Source organism: Theropithecus gelada, chromosome 3 (genome assembly GCF_003255815.1).
Source record: "Theropithecus gelada isolate Dixy chromosome 3, Tgel_1.0, whole genome shotgun sequence".
Taxonomy (NCBI): Eukaryota; Metazoa; Chordata; class Mammalia; order Primates; family Cercopithecidae; genus Theropithecus; species Theropithecus gelada.
This window is the reverse complement of record NC_037670.1, coordinates 85786757-85805463: the sequence shown is the minus strand read 5'-3', so window position 1 is coordinate 85805463 and position 18707 is coordinate 85786757. Positions and strand designations below refer to the sequence as shown.

The following is an 18707-nucleotide window of genomic DNA, read 5'->3' as shown; positions in this document are numbered from 1 at the left end:
TGTCATGAGTATTTCCTCCTTATTTTATTAAAAACATGTTTGTACATGTACATACTTATACCAGGAAAATATCTTCAATTTATTTCCTCTTCTTTTTGTCATGTGACATAAGAATTGCTGACTTAATATTAGCATCTAAGTATTGTTAACTTTATGTAATAGCATTTGGGTTGGGGATTGATACGTTTCCAGTTGTCCAAAGACAGTTGTATAATGTTAGGCGTAATTATGACCTTACTATTGTCCTTATTTGAAGATTATGTATGATCTCAGGAGATGTGTATGGGTTCAAGTTGACAAGAGGTAGACTTGTGATGGTTAATACTGAGTGTCAACTTGATAGGATTGAAGGATGCAAAGTATTGATCCTGGGTTTGTGAGGGTATTACCAAAGGAAGTTAACATTTGAGTCAGTGGACTAGGAAAAGCAGACCCACCCTTAATCTGGCTGGGCACCATCTATTCAGCTGCTAGCACAGCCAGAATATATAGCAGGCAGAAAAACATGAAAAGACAGGACTGGCCTAGCCTCCCAGCCTACATCTTTCTCCTGTGCTGGATGCTTCCTGCCCTCGAACATCAAACTCCAAGTTCTTCAGCTTTGGGACTTGGACTGGTTTCCTTGCTCCTCAGCTTGCAGACAGCCTATGGGGGGACCTTGTGATCATGTGAGTTAGTACTACTTAATAAACTCCCGTATATATATGTGTGTGTATATATATGTCTTATTAGCTCTGTCCCTCTAGAGAACCCTAACTAATACAGACAGGTCCTCACTCTGTTGCCCATGCTGGAGAGCAGTGGCATGATTTTGGCTCACTGCAACCTCCAGCTCCGGAGTTCAAGTGACTCTCATGCCTCAGCTTCCTGAGTAGCTGGGATTACAGGTGCATGCCACCACACCCGGCTAATTTTTGTATTTTTAGTAGATATGGGGTTTCACCATGTTGGCCAGTCTGGTCTCAAACTCCTGATCGCAAGTGATCTGCCCACCTCAGCCTCCCAACGTGCTGGGATTACAGGGGAGATGGCTGTTAATCGTCTGGTATCTTCTCATTTTTTCTTTGGGAAGCCCTACTAGTATAAAATATCTGCATTTCCTATTGCTGCCTGTAGAAGGCAGACAGTGTAACACATCATATCAACTTGCTTTGAAGCTGAAGGAAACATGATAGTGATCTCTAAGGCAGTGTTTATTTCATGGTAGAGTCGTCAAGACTATCTATATACATAATTTGCATTTTAGTCTTCTGGATCTTTAATTTTGATAAAGGTTGAACATTATATATCCATACGTTTACAATGCCCAAATTTGTTTTCCTTTAAGCTCAGCATCACTGTAGCAGTTACTGCACACTAAATACTTTTGTGAGATTTTAAATAATAAGTTCAATTTGAAATCTTTTCAGAAAAAACTAACTCAATAAGGCCAAAACAGTGATTTCATAATAATCTCAATATTATTTGCCCGCAACTCTAAGAAGTATAACCATGGCAGTCATGGCAATTTACACTAGGGAGCTACATTGTCTTTTTTCTAAATTACAATATGTACAAATTCTGCCTTTGGTGAAAGTGCTGTTATTTGCAGTCCAAAGGTGCTGTTACTTGCAATCCATGGAATAGCTATTCACGTCTGAAGACATTCAAACTGACAAAAAAGAAATAAAAAAGAGAGAGGGATAAATTAATGGGAATATATAGAAAGAATTTACCAGAGTCAGCAACTGTTCTCCATTACTTTCTTTCCATATGCACTTTACCACAGCAAACGGTCACAAACTAAACTAAACCGTTGTCTGACTCAGTTGTTTGACAATTCCCTATCTTCTTTAAGAGGAACCAATGTATATATTTCCCTGGTAATTTTTGAGGGTTTCCCCCTTTTTCAATATTAATATTACGACAGAAAACTTTGCTTTACTATATTATTAAAAATTTGCTCAACATTTCAAAAATAGCATTTTTTAGTTGTAGTAAAATCTATACATAAAATTTACCTATAGCCATTTATAGATATACAGTTCAGTGGTTTTAAATAAATTCACACTAGTGTGCAACCTTATCACCACCATCAATCTGCAGAACTTTTTCATCTTCCCAAACTTAAATTCCATATCCATTAAACAATAACTCCCCAGGACCCCTTCCTCCAGCCCCTGGTAACCACTCTACTTTCTATCGCTATGAATTTGACTACTCTAGGTATCTTGTATAAGTGAAATAATTCAGTATTTGTCCTTTTGTGTAGCTTACTTCACTTAGCATAATATCTTCAAGGTTCATCCATATTGTAATATGCACCAGAATTTCCTTTTTAAGGCTGAGCAATATTCCATTGTATGTATATGCCACATCTTGTTTATCCATTTATCCGTGTATAGACAGTTCAGGTGCTTCCACATTTTAGCTATTACAAATAATGCTGCTATAAACATGAGTGAACAAATATCTATTTGAGTCCCTGCTTTTGCATCTTTTGGGTATATATCCAGAAGTAGAATTGCTGGGCCATATGGTTATTCTATCTCTAATTTTTTGAAGAACTACCATACTGGTTTCCATAGTGGCTGCACCATTTTATGTTCCCATCAGCAATGCACAAGGGTTCCAAGGTATCTCCACAAATTTGCCAACACTTGTTATTTTCTATTTTGTTATTATTATTATTATAGCCATCTTAGTAGGTATGAAGTAGTATCTCTTTGTAGTTTTGATTTGCATTTCCCTAATGATTAAAGATTTTGAGCATAATTTCATATGCTTATTGGTCACTTGTATATTTTCTTTGGAAAAATGTTTATTCAAGTTCTTTGTCCATTTTTTAATCTGGTGGTCTGGTTGTTCAATTGTTGAACTGTAGGAGCTATTTACATATTCTGGCTATTTAACCCCTTATCAGATACAAGATTTGCAAATATTTTCTTCCATTCCATGGGTTGCCTTTTCACTCTGTTGATAGTATCCTAACTATAGTTTTCAGCTTTAATAATTTCAGAAATATAAATGATACAAGCTTCTTAAATCATTTGAAAGTTTATTTAAATGTTTAGCTTGCTTAGTTTTGTAAATTTTGACTAATAAATTGCTAATTTTATTTTTTTCTTTCAGCCTTCTGAAGATGCCAAAACAAAAAGCTAAAATTAAAATTTGATAACTCCAAATTCACAAAATTAGGGAGGAAGTAGAGCAAGATGGTGGAATAAAAGGCTCCACAGATCATCCCCTCCACAAGAACACCAACTGAACAACTATCTACACAGAAAAAAAAAAAAAAATCTTCATAAAAGCCAAAAATCAGGTAAGCACTCATAGTACCTGGTTTTAACTTCATATCATTGAAAGAGGCATTGAAGAGATAGAAAAAACAGTCTTGAATCCCTGATGCCACCTCCCCAATCCTGGCAGTGGAGGTGTGGTACAGAGAGTGTTTCTGGGCACTAGGGGAGGGAGAACACAGCAATTGTGAGGCACTGAACTCAGTGCTGTCCTGGTAGAGCAGAACGGAAAACTAGACCAAACTGACACTCACCCACAAAGGGAGCATTTAAACCAGCCCTAGCCAGAAGAGAATCACTGATCCCAGTGGTCAGAACTTGAGTTCCCACAAACCTCGCCACTGCCGACCAGTACTCTGTGTCTCCAAATAAACCTGAAAGGCAGTCTAGGCCATAAAGACTGCAACTTGTAGATGAGTCCTAATGTTGAACTAGGCCCAGAGATAGTGAACTGGAGGGGCATGCAACATAGTGAGACACCAGCTGGGGCAGCCAAGCGAGTGCTGGCATCATCCATCCCCTAACCCCAGGCTGCACAGCTCACAGCTCCAAAAGAGATCCCCCTCTTTCTTCTGCTTGAGGAGAGGAGAGGGAGAGTGGGGAGGACTTTGTCTCACATCTTGGATACCAGCTCAGCCACAGTAGGACAGGAGCGCTGGTCAGTCATGAGGTCCCCATTCCAGGCCCTAGCTCCCAGATGACATTTCTACATACACCCTGGGCCAGAAGGGAACCCACTTCCTTGAAGGAAAGGACCCGGTCCTGGCAGCGTTTATCACCTGCTAACTAAAGAGCCCTTGGGCCCTGAATAACCAGCAGTGATACTCAGGTACTACATCAAGGGTCTTGGATGAGCCTCTGAGACTTGCTGGCTTCAGGTAACAGCATGAACATGAGGGGTAGAGCACCAAAGGAGTTCTTGGGGTCCCTGATTCCAGGACTTGATTCTTGGATGGCCTTTCTGGATCTGCCCTGGGCCAGCAGGGAGTCCACTGCCCTGAAGGGTGAGTCCCACACCAGGCAGCATTCACTACAAGCTGACTCAAGAGCCTTTGGTCCTTAAGGGAACATCAGCAGTAGTCTGACAGTATTCCTGGTAGCCTGTCTTGGTGGTGGCTATGGGGTGAGGCTCCTCCTTTGGAAAAGGGAAGGAAGAGTGGGAAGGACTGCATCTTGTGGTTTGAGTGCCAGCTCAGCCACAGTAAATAAAACACCAGATAGACTTCTAAGGTTTTTTACTCTGGTCCCAAACTCCCAGATGGCATCACTGGACCCACAGGAACTTGGGGAACCTTGCTGCCCTGAAGGAAAGGAGACAGGACTGGCTAGCTTTGCCACTGGCTGATTGTTGAGCTCCAGTGCCTTGAGCAAATATAGGCAGTTTCCAGAAAGTAGTTACAGTGGTGGGCCTTGGGCAAGACCCAGTGCTGTGCTGGCTTCAAGCCTGACCCAACCCAGTCATAATGTTGGTGGCCACAGAGGTGCTTGTGTCCCTCCACTGATAGCTTTAGGAGGCTCAGAACAGAGAGAGAGAGAGAGAGAGAGAGAGAGAGAGAGAGAGACTCTGTATGTTTGGGAGAAAGTAAGAGAAGAGATCAAGAGTCTCTACCTGGTAATCCAGAGAATTCTCTCGATCTTGTCCAAGACCCATCAAGGCGGTACCTCTACAAGTCTGCAAGAACCATAGTGTTACTGGGCTTGGGGTACCCCCTAAAGCAGATACAGCTTAAATCGCAACACTCAAGTCCTTTAAAATATCTGGAAAGCCTTTCCAAGAAGGATGGGTACAAGTAACCCCAGACAGTGAAGACTACAACAAATACTTAACTCTTCAATGCCCAGACACCAAAGAACATCTACTAGCATCAACACCATCCAGGAAAACATGACCTCACCAAATGAACCAAATAAGGCACCAGAGACCAATCCTGGAGAAACGGAGATATGAGACACCTTCCAGACAGGGAATTCAAAATAGCTGTGTTGAGGAAACTCAAAGAAATTCAAGTTAACACAGAGAAGACATTCAAAATTCTATCAGATAAATTTAATAAAGAGACTGAAATGACAAAAAAGAACCAAGCAGAAATTCTGGAGCTGAAAAATGCAATTGGCATACTGAAGAATGCACTAGAGTCCTTTAATAGCAGAACCGATCAAGCAGAAGAAAGAATTAGTGAGCTTGAAGACGGCCTATTTGAAAATACACAGAGGAGACAAAAGAAAAAAATAATAAAAAACAATGAAGCATGTCTACAGGACCTAGAAAATAGCTTCAATAGGGCAAATCTATGAGTTATTGGCTTTAAAGAGGAGGTAGAGAAACAGATAGGGGTAGAAAGTTTATTCAAGGAGACAATAACAGAGAATTTCCCAAACCCAGAGAAAAATATTGATATCTACATATAAGAAACTCATACAACACCAAGCAGATTTAACCCAAAGAAGACTACCTCAAGGCATTTAATAGTCAAACTCCCAAAAGTCAAGGATAAAGAAAGAATTGTAAAAGAAGTAAGAGAAAAGAAACAAATAGAATAAAATGGAGTTCTAATATGTCTGGCATCAGACTTTTCCATGGAAACCACACAACCCAGGACAGAGTGACATGACATATTTAAAGTGCTGAAGAAAAAAAAAAAACTTTTACCCTAGAATAGTATATTTGGTTAAAATATTGTTCAAACACAAAGGAAAAATAAGACTTTCCCAGACAAACAAAAGCTGAGGAATTTCATCAACACCAGACCTGTCCTACAAGAAACGTTACAGGGAGTACTTAACTCAGAAAGAAAAGGACATTAATGAACAATAAGCAATCACCAGAAGGTACAAAACTCAGTGGTAATAGTAAGTACACAAAAAAACACAGAATATTATAACACTGTAACTGTTACACTCTTATGCTAAGTAGAGAGACTAAACAATGAACCAATCAAAAATAGTAACTAGAACAACTTTTCAAGACATAGTGCAATTATATATATATATATATATGTGTGTATATATATATATATGTATATATATATATATAAAAACAATCAGCACCGTGGCTCATGCCTGTAATCCCAGTACTTTGGGAGGTCAAGGAGGGTGGATCACTTGAGGCCAGGAATTCAAGACCAGCCTGGGCAACATGGCAAAACCCTGTCTCTCCAAAGAATTTTTAAAAATAAGCTGAGTGTGGTGGTGTGCAGCTGTGTGGTCTCAGCTACTGGGGAGGATGAGATGGCAGGATTGTTTGAGCCTTGGAGGCAGAGGTCACAGTAAGTCAAGATCATGCCATTGCACTCTAGCCTGGGCAACAGAGCAAGACCCTGTCTCAAATAAATAAATAAATAGAAACAACAAAAAGTCAAAAAGTGGGGAGATGAAGTCAAGTCAAAGAGTTTTTATTAATTTCCTTTTTTTTTGAAATGGAGTCTCACTGTGTCATCTAGGCTGGAGTGCAGTGGCACGATCTTGCCTCACTGCAACCTCTGCCTCCTGGTTCAAGAGATTCTCCTGCCTCAGCCTCCTGAGTAGCTGGGATTACAGCTACACACCACCATGCCTGGCTAATTTGTCTATTTTTAGTAGAACCGGGGTTTCACCATGTTGGCCAGGCTGGTCTTGAACTCCTGATCTCAAATGATCCACCCACCTCAGCCTCCTAAAGTGCTGGGATTACAGGCGTGAGCTACCACACTCAGCCTATTAATTTTCTTTTTGCTTGTCTGCTTATTTATGCAAACATTGTTAAATTTTTATCATGCTAAAATAAATGGGTTATAAGATAGTACTTGTAAACCTCATTTTAACCTCAAACCAAAAAACATACAATGGATACACAAAATATAAAAAGTAAGAGCCCAAATCATATCACCAGAGAAAATCACCTTCATTAAACGAGGAAGGAAAGAAAGAAGGAAGAGAAGACCACAAAACAACTAAACTACAAATAGCAAAATGATAGCAGTAAGTCCTTATAATAACATTGAAAGTAAATGGACTAAACTGTCTTACGAAAATACGTAGACTGGCTAGATGAAAAAACAAGACCCATCAATCTGTTGCCTACAAAAAAAACAAAACAAACAAAAAAAAAGCACTTCACCTGTAAAAACACACATAGACTGAAAATAAAGGGATGGAAAAAGATATTCCATGATAATGGAAACTAAAAAAGAACAGGAGTTGCTACACTTATATCAGACAAAATAGATTTTAAGACCAAAACTCTAAGAAGAGACAAAGAAGGCCACTATACAATGAGAAAGGAGTCAACTCAGCAAAATAATATAACAATTTTAAATATATATGCACCCAACAGTGGAGCACCCAAATATATAAAGAAAATATTATTAGTGGTAAAGAGAGAGATACACCCCAACACAATAATAGCTAGAGACTTCAATGCCCCACTTTCAGTATTGAATAGATCTTCCAGATAAAAAATCAACAGACACCATCAGTCTTACTCTGCACTAGAGACCAAGTGAATCTAATAGATATTTATGGAACATTTCATCCAACAGCTGTAGAATACACATTCATTTCCTCAGTACATGGATCATTCTCAAGGATAGAGTATCTGTTAGGTCACAAAACAACTCTGAAAACATTCAAAAATTGAAATAATATCAAGCATCTTCTCTGACCACACTGGAATATAACTAGAAATTAATAACAAGAGGAATTTTGGAAACTATACAAATACATGGAAATTAAACAATATGCTCCTGAATGACCAGTGGGTCAATGAAGAAATTTAAAAAATTGGAAAATTTCTTCAAACAAATGATAATGGAAAAACAAAATACTAAAACCTCTGGGATACAGCAAAAGCAATACTGAGAGGGAAGTTTATAGCTATAAGTGCCCACATCAAAAAAGGGCAAAACCCTCAAATAAACAATCTAGTAATGCATCTTAAGAAACAGAAAAGCAAGAGCAAACCAAACCCAAAATTAGTAGAAGAAAAGAAATACTAAGGACCAGAACAGAAATAAATGAAATTGAGATGAAGAAAAAAAAAATACAAAAGATCAATAAAACAAAAAGTTGGTTTTTTAAAAAGTTAAACAAAACTGACAAACCTCTAGCCAGACTAAAAGACAGAAGATTCAAATAAATAAAATCAAAAATGAAAAAGGACACATTTACAATCGATACTGCAGAAATTCAAAGTATCATCAGTGGTTACTATAAGCAACTAGATGACAATAAATTGGAAAATCTAGAAGAAATGGATAAATGTCTATATACATAAAACCAACCAAGACTGAATCAGAAAGAAATCCAAAACCTAAACAGACCAAGAACAAGTAATGAGAAAGAAATCACAATAAAAAGTCTTCCAGTAAAGAAAAGCCCAGGACCCGATGGCTTCACTACTGAATTCTACCACACATTTAAAGAAGAATTAATACCAATCCTTCTCAAATTATTCCAAAAAATAGAAGACAAAATAATACTTCCAAACACATTCTAGAAGGCCAGTATTACCTTGATACCAAAACCAGACAAAGACATATCAAAAAAAGAAAAACTACTGATGAATATTGATGCAAAAAATCCTCAAGAAAATACTAGCAAACAGAATTCAACAATATATTAGAAAGGTCATTGATCATGGCTAAGTGGAATTTATCCCTGGATGCAAGAATGGTTCAACACATGCAAATCAATCAATGTGATACATCGTATCAACAGAATGAAGGATAAAAACCATATGATTATTTCAATTGATCCTGAAAAAGCATTTGATAAAGTTCAACATCCCTTTATGATAAAATCCCTCAAAAACCTGGGGATAGAAGGAACATATCTCAACATAATAAAAGCTATATATGACAGACCCACAGTATCATACTGAATAGGGAAAAACTGAAAGCCTTTCCTCTAAGATCTGGAATATGGCAAAGATGCCCACTGTCACCACTGTTATTTAACATAGCACTGGAAATCCTAACTAGAGCAATCAGACAAGAGAAAGATATAAAGGGCATTCAAATTAGAAAGGAAGAAGTCAAATTATCCTTTTTGCAGATGATATAATCTTATATTTGGAAAAACCTCCTAAAGACTCCACAAGAAAACTATTAGAACTGAGAAATTCAGTAAATTTGCAGGATACAAAATCAACATACAAAAATCAGTAGCATTTCTATATGCCATAGGTGAACAATGTGAAAAAGAAATTTAAAAAGTAATCCCACTTATACACATAAAATGACCCAGAAATTAACTTAGCCAAAGAAGTGAAAGATCTCTATAATAAAAACTACAAAATACTGAAAGAAATTGAAGGGGACACCAAAAAATGGAAAAATATTCCATGTTCATGGGTTGGAAGAATCAATATTGTTACAATGTCCATACCACCCAAAGCAATCTACATATTCAATGCAATCCCTATCAAAATACTAATGATATCCCTCCCCAGAATAAAAAAAATTATAAAATTTATATGGAACCACAAAAGCCCCAGAATAGCCAAAGCTATCCTAAGCAAAAGGAACAAAACTAGAGGAATTACATTACCTGACTTTGAATTACCCTACAGAGCTATAGTAACCAAAACAGCATGCTACTGGCACAAAAAAAGACAATAGCCCAATGGAACAGAATAGAGAACCCAGAAACAAATTCACATGCCTAGAGTGAAGTCATGTTTGACAAAAGTACCAAGAACATACACTAAGGAAAAGACAGTCTCTTCAATAGATGGCACTGGGAAAACTGGATATCCATATGCAGAAGAATGAAACTAGACCCCTATCTCTCACCATACAAAAAAATCAAATAAAAAGAGTGGATTAAAATACTTAAATCTGGCCGGGTGAGGTGGCTCACACCTGTAATCCCAGCACTTTGGGAGGCTGAGGCAGGTGGGTCACTGGAGGTCAAGAGTTCAAGACCAATCTGACCAACATGGTAAAACTCTGTCTCTACTAAAAATACAAAAAAATTAGCTAGGCATGGTGGTGGGCACCTGTAGTCCCAGCTACTTGGGAGGCTGAGGCAGGAGAATTGCTTGAACCTCGCAGAAGGAGCTTGTGGTGAGCCAAGATTGTGCCACTGCACTCCAGCCTGGGTGACAGAGTGATTCTCCATCTCAAAAAAATAAAATAAAATAAAATAAAAAGACTTAAATCTAAGACCTGAAACTATGAAACTGCTTCAAGTTAAAATTGGGGAAAATCTCTAGGACATTGGTCTGGGCAAAAATTTCTTGAGTCCCACAAGTACAGGCAACCAAAACAAACATGGACGAATGAGATAACATCAAGTTAAAAAGCTTCTGCACAGCAAAGAATACAATCAACAAAATGAAGAGACAACCCACAGAATGGGAGAAAATATTTTCAAAATACTCCTCTATAGGGGATTAATAGCCAGAATATATAAGGAGCTCATACAACTCTATACGAAAAAATCTAATAATTCAATCAAAAAATGGGCAAAACATTTGAACAGACATATCTCAAAAGAAGACATACAAATGGCAAAGAAGCATATGAAATGGTGCTCAACATTACTGATCATCAGAGAAATGCAAATCAAAACTATGATGAGATACCATCTCACCCCTGTTAAAATGGCTTATATACAAAAGACAGGCAATAACAAATGCTTGTGAGGATGTGGATAAAAGGGAACCCTTGTATTCTGTTGGTGGGAATGTAAATTAGTACAATCACTAGGGAGAATTCGGAGGTTCCTCAAAAAACTGATCATTGAGCTACCATAGGATCCAGCAATTCCATTGCTGGGTATATCCCCCAAAGAAAGGAAATCATTATATCAAAGAGATATCTGCACCCCTATGTTTGCTGCAGCACTGTTTACAATAGCTAACATTTGGAAGCAACTTAAGTGTCCATCAGCAGATGAATGGATAAAGAAAATGTGGTACTTGGCTGGGCGCAGTGGCTCACGCCTGTAATCCCAGCACTTTGGGAGGCTGAGGCAGGTGGATCACGAGGTCAGGAGTTCGAGACCAGCCTGGTCAACATGGTGAAATCCTATCTCTACTAAAAATACAAAAATTAGTAGCCGGGCGTGGTGGTGCATGCTTGTAATCCCAGCTACTCGGGAGGCTGAGACAGGAGAATCGCTTGAACCCATGAGGCAGAGGCTGTGGTGGGCTAAGATTGCACCATTGCACTACAGCCCGGGCAACAAATACAAAACTCCATCTCAAAAAAAAAAAAAAAAGAAAATGTGGTACTTACACAAAATGAAGTACTATTCAGTCATAAAAAAGAATGATATCCAGTCATTTGCAACATGGATGGAACTGGAGATCATTACGTTAAGGAAAACAAGCCAGGCACAGAAAGACAAACATTACATGTTCTCACTTATTTCTGGGATCTAAACATCAAAACAATTGAACTCATGGACACAGAGAGTAGAAAAATGGTTGCCAGAGGCTGGGAAAGATAGTGGGGGAATGGGGGGAGATGAGGATGGTTAATGAGTGCAAAAAAGATGGAACGAATGAATAAGACCTACTATTTGATAGCACAACAGGGTGACTATAGTCAATAATAACTTAAATGTTCATTTTAAAATAACTCATGAAGTATAATGGATTGTTTGTAATTCAAAGAACAAATGCTTGAAGGGATGTATTTTTTAAAAAAGAATCTCATCCACTGGGGAAAAAAATTTCACAAAATTAAATAAGTATGAAATACATTGAAATATTTAAAGGGTGTTTTATAAGTTTGTAGCATTTATGCTTCTGAAATTATTAAAACTTAAAACTATACTAAGACGTTTGGGGCACTGTGTTTTAACTGTACAATCCTGGTCATGGATGTATGGGTACACTACACAACTACACAATTTTTTTTTTTTTTTTGAGATAGATTCTTGCTCAGTTGCCCAGGCTGGAGTACAGTGGCACAATCTCAGCCCACCACAACCTCTGCCTCCAGGGTTCAAGCGATTCTTGTGCCTCAGCCTCCCAAGTAGCTGGGATTCGAGGTATGAGCCACCAGGCCTGGCTAGTTTTTTGTATTTTTAGTAGAGATGGGTTTTCACTATTTATGTGGTTTGGCTGGGTCTGCACCCAAATCTCATCTTGAATTGTAGGTCCCATAATTCTCTTGTGTTGTGGGATGGACCAAGTAGGAGATAATCGAATCATGGGGGTGGTTTCCCCCATACTGTTCTCATGGTAGTAAAAAGTCTCACCAGAGCTGATGGTTTTATAAGAGGAAACCCCTTTCACTTGGCTCTCATTCTCTTCTCTTGTCTGCCGCCATGTGAGACATGCCTTTCACCTCCTGCCATGATTGTGAGGCCTCCCCAGTCACACGGAACTGTGAGTCCATTAAACCTCTTTCTTTTGTAAATTGCCCAGTCCCAGGTATGTCTTTATCAGCAGTGTTAAAACGGACTAATACGGCTATGTTGGCCAGGCTAGTTTCAAATTCTTGGCCTCAAGTGATCTGCCTGCCTCAGTCTCCAAAAGTGCTGAGATTACAAATGTGAACCACCGTGCCCAGTCTACACAACTCTTGACTCTTTTGGACATTTGAAATTTTTCACAATAAAATATTCAAAAAAATTCGGGTCAAGAGATATAATTTAATTATGAGAAATTAATAAAGATACATGAAAAAGGCTAAGCATAGAAGCAAAGTGATTATCAGTATTAATATACCCAAGACAAATTCTTGCTACAGTTTAGTCCTCCTTTCAGGAACTTTTTTCCAAGATCTATATGACCAAGAAGTGTGTCTTATATCCAGGAAGCTTTTTTCTCTTTCTTTCTTTTTGCCTTAAAGAATGACTGTGACACTTCCTAAGATGCTTGGGCATGTTAGGTAGCTTTTTGTGAACTCATTCACCTGTTCGTCATGTATTCAGTAAATATTTCCTATGTGCCAGGCACAGTACACAGCGGTGGAGATATGATCATAAAAAACACAATCCTTAACCAACTGACTTTATAGTCTAGCTGAGGAGAGAGAGGAGGGCAGAAAAATAGAGTCTTATGATAAAGTGTAAAGTGCTATATAGCATGTTCAGCATTGTAGCACCATCGTATTACAGCATATTATGGAACCACAAAAGAATAGAATGCCATCCAACCTTACAAATACAATTATGGCCTCCCTGAATAAGTGAGGGTGTTAGCAGTGGCGTGAAGGTATATAAATTAACCAGGTAAAGAGGGGATTGATGAATGTTTCAATTAGAGGGAATCCCATGGGTAAAGTCTCAGAGGTGCCTGGTAATATGGTACATCTGAGAAAGAACAAGGAACTACTGTTGAAAGCAAGTAGATGTCTGGAATAGGATGCTGATGCCCTGGTAAGAGAAGAAATTTAAGACATTCACAAAAGTAATCCATTCCCAGCTGAAAGTGGAAAAAAAGCCAACGTATTTATCTGATTATTTCAGATAAATACAGCTTAAAATAAAGGCTTTTAAAATTTTATTTGGCTTCACTTTATGAACCCTTTGAAACAAAATTTTAAAGTTTGAATTATCCAAATTCAGTATAATTGCTTTAATTTGCTATTGCATTCTGCAATTGGAAAAATAGGGTGAATGATGAAAACCACGAAATATACACGTGGATGACATGAATACACAATGAGTGAGGTACACAAGGAAATTTTTTACCAGTGATCCTCAAACCTCAGTGAGCAAAAGTGGACTACTTTAAAAGCCATTTCCTATCTTTCATCCTTGAGACTCTGACTTAAGAGATCTGTGGTGGAGTTCAGGAATCTGAATTTTCAACAAGACCACAAGTGATTCTTTTAACTATTTGCAATAGAAATTTTAAACCTAAACTAAATTAGAGAGAATACTATAATATTACCCACATACTCCTCATCCACCTTCCATAAATAAACATATGGCCAGTCTTGTTTCATCTACATTGCCACTCGCTTACCCTTCATCCTAATTTATTTTTAAAATAATCCCAAATATCTTGACATTTTATCCACTAACACTTCAGTTTGTATCTATAAAAAGAATGAATATTTTTAGCATTATCACAATACAATAATCACACCTAAAGACCCAAAGTGATCCTAATGTAACTGGTCTAGTCTCAGAAAAACTGGACTTGAAGAAAGAGGGCAACAAGTCAGTGTCTAAGTGGACTACTTGGGAAGACATAATTTAGTTCATCATAGATTCAAACTCTTTGTTCAAGCAAGCTATTCAATTATGTTTCTGAAACTGTTACCTTAAATATTCAAAAAATGTATTTATAGAGAGGATAAAATTAACACACTGAATTGAATTTTTTTAAAAAATAACTTTTTCAGGGTTAAAAAAACTTCTTTAAAAAAACCTTTTTTAAGGAAAAAGAAGTTGCCTTTGTTAAATACATTTTTACACCTTATCAAACCTCAGAGAGGAAAGAACAACTTACTCAGTTTGCTTTTCCTCCAGAGTTACTCGGATTTCACAGAGTTCAAAAATATTTTTCTCAATGAACCTCAGAAAAGTTTCTCAAAGTAATGAAGAACACAAAATGTGCCCTGATAACTTCCTCACAATTCAACTCCAAATGCTAAAGAATCTTGCTACTTATAATTATATCCACGGAATGCACCATTTGAAAATCAAGGTTAGAGAAATCTGATTCCTTCAGTCATACTTCAGTTCCTTTTTTTATCTGCTTTATCATCCCCACTCAGAACCAATATTTATAAAGTTCAAGTCAGTATTTCCTTGACATTTTTATCTCCTTTCATCTGTTGCTTTAAAAACAAAAGGAAACAAAACTTAATACAGAAAATAAAAGAAAGGAGAAGCAGCTGCAATGCTGAGCAGAAGAGGCAGGAACCAGAGTGCGAGCAGTAGCTGGGTGGGCACCATGGCTGGGATCACCACCATGGAGGAAGTGAAGTGCAAGATCCAGGTTCTGCAGCAGCAGGCAGATGATGCAGAGGAGAGAGCTGAGCACCTCCAGTGAGAAGTTGGGGGAGAAAGGTGGGCCCCGGGAACAGACTGAGGTTGAGGTGGCCTCCTTGAACCTTAGGATCCAGCAGGTTGAAGAGGAGCTGGACCATGCTCAGGAGTGCCTGACCACTACCCTGCAAAAGCTGGAAGAAGCGGAAAAAGTTGCTGATGACAGTGAAAGAGGTATGAAAGTTATTGAAAACCAGGCCTTAAAAGATGAAGAAAAGGGCCAGGCGCAGTGGCTCACACCTGTAATCCCAGCACTTTGGGAGGCCAAGCCGGGCGAATCACGAGGTCAAGAGATTGAGACCATCCTGGCCAACAAGGTGAATCCCCGTCTCCACTAAAAATACAAAAAATTAGCTGGGTGTGGTGTCACACGCCTGTAGTCCCAACTACTCCGGAGGCTGAGGCAGGAAAATCGCTTGAACCTGGGAGGCGGAGGTTGCAGGGAGCTGAGGTCGCACCACTGCACTCCAGCCTGGCGACAGAGCGAGACTCCATCTCAAACAAACAAAAAAAGATGAAACTCAAGGAAATACAACTCAAAGAAGCTAAGCATATTGCAGAAGAGGCAGATAGGAAGTATGAAGAGGTGGCTCGTAAGTTGGTGATCATTGAAGGAGACTTGGAATGCACAGACGAATGAGCTGAGCTGGCAGAGTCCCACTGACAAGAGACAGATGAGCAGATCAGACTGATGGACCAGAACCTGAAGTGTCTACGTGATGCTGAAGATAAGTACTCTCAAAAAGAAGACATATATGAGGAAGAGATCAAGATTCTCACTGATGAACTCAAGCGCAGAGACCCCTGCTGAGTTTACTGCGAGACTGGTAGCCAAGCTGGAAAAGGTAACTGATGACTTTGGAAGATAAACTGAAACGCAACAAAGAGGAGAACCTCTCTGCACAAAGGATGCTGTACCAGACTCTGCTTGACCTGAATGAGATGTAGAACACCCCAGTCCTACCCTGCTGCTGCTCCTCCCTTTGTCCCTGACTCGGCCTGAGGCTGGCCTGCCTGGAGCTGATCTTTAACTGAGGGCTGATCTTTAACTTAGGGGCTGCTTTCTACTTTCGTGGCCCCCTCCTCCCCTGTTTCTTTTTTGCCAAACTGTCTCTGCGTCTTCCTGGAGATTCCAGCTGGGCTAAAGGCTGAGCACCTTTGGAAACAACATTTAAGGGAATGTGAGCACAATGTATAGTGTCTTTAAAAGTATGTTGTGATGTACACATTTTGTAATTACCTTTTTGTTGTTTTGTAGCAACCATTTGAAAAACATTCCAAATAATTCCACAGCTCTGAAGCAGCAATCTAACCCCTTTCTCACTTTCAGAAGGTGACTTTTCAGCTTAATGCATATTGCCCTCTCCGTAGAGGAGAGGAAAAAGTATAGGCCTGCCTTACTGAGAGCCAAACAGAGCCCAGGAAAAGACTCCACTATGAGAAACCTCGTTGCTCTGTACAAAGTACCAGTCAAACCAGAAAGATGATTCCAGGAGGAGTTAGCCAAACAACAACAACAACAACAAAGATATCTTAAAGCTGAAAACCCAGCTGGGCACCGTGGTTCACGCCTGTAATCCCACCAGTTTGGGAGGCCGAGGCAGGTGGATCATGAGGTCAGGAGTTTGAGACCAGCCTGACCAACATGGTGAAACCCCATCTCTACTAAAAATACAAAAATTAGCCAGGCGTGGTGGCACGCACCTGTAATCCCAGCTACTCAGGAGGCTGAGGCAGGAGAATCACTTGAACCCAGGAGGCAGAGGTTGTAGTGAGCCCAGATCATGTTACTGCACTCCAGCCTGGGCGACACAGCAAGACTCTGTCTCAAAAAAAGAGAAAGATATCTTTGGACAACGTTATTTCAATTTTTTTTTCATTAGAAGTGACCAAATTTATAGAATGGATCATGTGCCCCTTAGGTTGAGGTGACCACTTAATTGCTTTCCTACCTCCTTGAAAGAAAGAAAGGAAGATTATGTTTTTGACACTGATTCAGCCATGTGAAACTCACCTCATTAGTCTTTTCTGGGTTTGAAGCTGCTGTCTCTAAAAGTGCCATCTCATTGTGCTTTGTATCAGTCAGTGCTGGAGAAATCTTGAATACCTTATATACAAAACTTTTTTTAAATTTTGTATTATTTTGAAACTTTGCTTCCTTGGGTTTGTGGCACCCTGGCCACCCCCTTCTGGCTGTGACAGCCTCTACAGTCCGTGGGCTGGCAGTTTGCTGATCTTTTAAAGCTTCTTTCCCTACCCAGTCCCCATTTTCTGGTAAGGTTTCTATGAGATCTGCTAGGTGTACATTCTGCAGCTTATTGGCCTGAAATGCACTCTCTTTTGATGTGGCCTCCTTGGGGCTGATTGGGAGAAAGAGAAACCAATAGTGCAACTGTTTTGATACTGAATATTGATAAGTGTCTTTCTGAAATAAAAAACCAGTCCCTCCAAAACAACCCTTGAGTTTATAGCTGAATATCAGAAGCGATATTAAGTTTTCTTTCTTAACCAGGCAGATCAGAAAATCCTTTGCAACGTTAACATTTTGAAATATCAGGCTGAGCATGGAGGCTCTCGCCTGTAATCTCAGCACTTTGGGAGGCCAAGATGAGAGGATCGCTTAAGCCCCGGAGCTCAAGACCAGCCTGGGCAACATAGGGAGACTCCATTTCTATAAAAAATTCAGGCCGGGCGCGGTGGCTCAAGCCTGTAATCCCAGCACTTTGGGAGGCCGAGACGGGCGGATCACGAGGTCAGGAGATCGAGACCATCCTGGCGAACACGGTGAAACCCCGTCTCTACTAAAAAATACAAAAAACTAGCCGGGCGAGGCGGCGGGCGCCTGTAGTCCCAGCTACTCGGGAGGCTGAGGCAGGAGAATGGCGTAAACCCGGGGGGCGGAGCTTGCAGTGAGCTGAGATCCGGCCACTGCACTCCAGCCCGGGCAACAGAGCCAGACTCCGTCTCAAAAAAAAAAAAAAAAAAAATTCAAAATTAGCTAGGTGTGTTGGCATGTAGCTATGGTCCTAGCTACTTAGCAGGCTGAGATGGGAGGATCGCTTGAGCCAAGGAAATTGACGCTACAGTGAGCCATGATGATGCCACTGCACTCCAGCCTTGGCAACAGAGTGTGACTCTTCTCATCTCAAAAAAACAAAACAAAACAAAAAAATCTTGCATTTCACTGTCAATCCCTAAAATCACATTTGTGTAACACTGTTATAAATTATACATTTGCATTTTTCAGCTATATTCCATTTTTTAAAGTACAGTGATGATCTATGATAGCTTACAAGCTATTTCTTATTTATCAACAGTATAAAACCATGAATCCATATCAAAACTATGACATAAAATCCCACATATGTGATTATTAACCTCAGAAAGCCTAAGATTAAACTGTTCCTTGACACTGTCATCAAAAGAAGCATTTAATAAAGTACTAAATATCATAGGTTTAAGGTATTTCATTTCTTTTTTAAACACTTTACC

At 39.3% G+C, this 18707-nt stretch overlaps 1 pseudogene; it reads left to right on the top strand.

Moving 5' to 3' along the window:
* The first annotated feature begins 15120 nt into the window (after nt 1-15120).
* LOC112620993 lies at nt 15121-16163 on the top strand (annotated as a pseudogene).
* The last annotated feature ends 2544 nt before the right edge of the window (nt 16164-18707 follow it).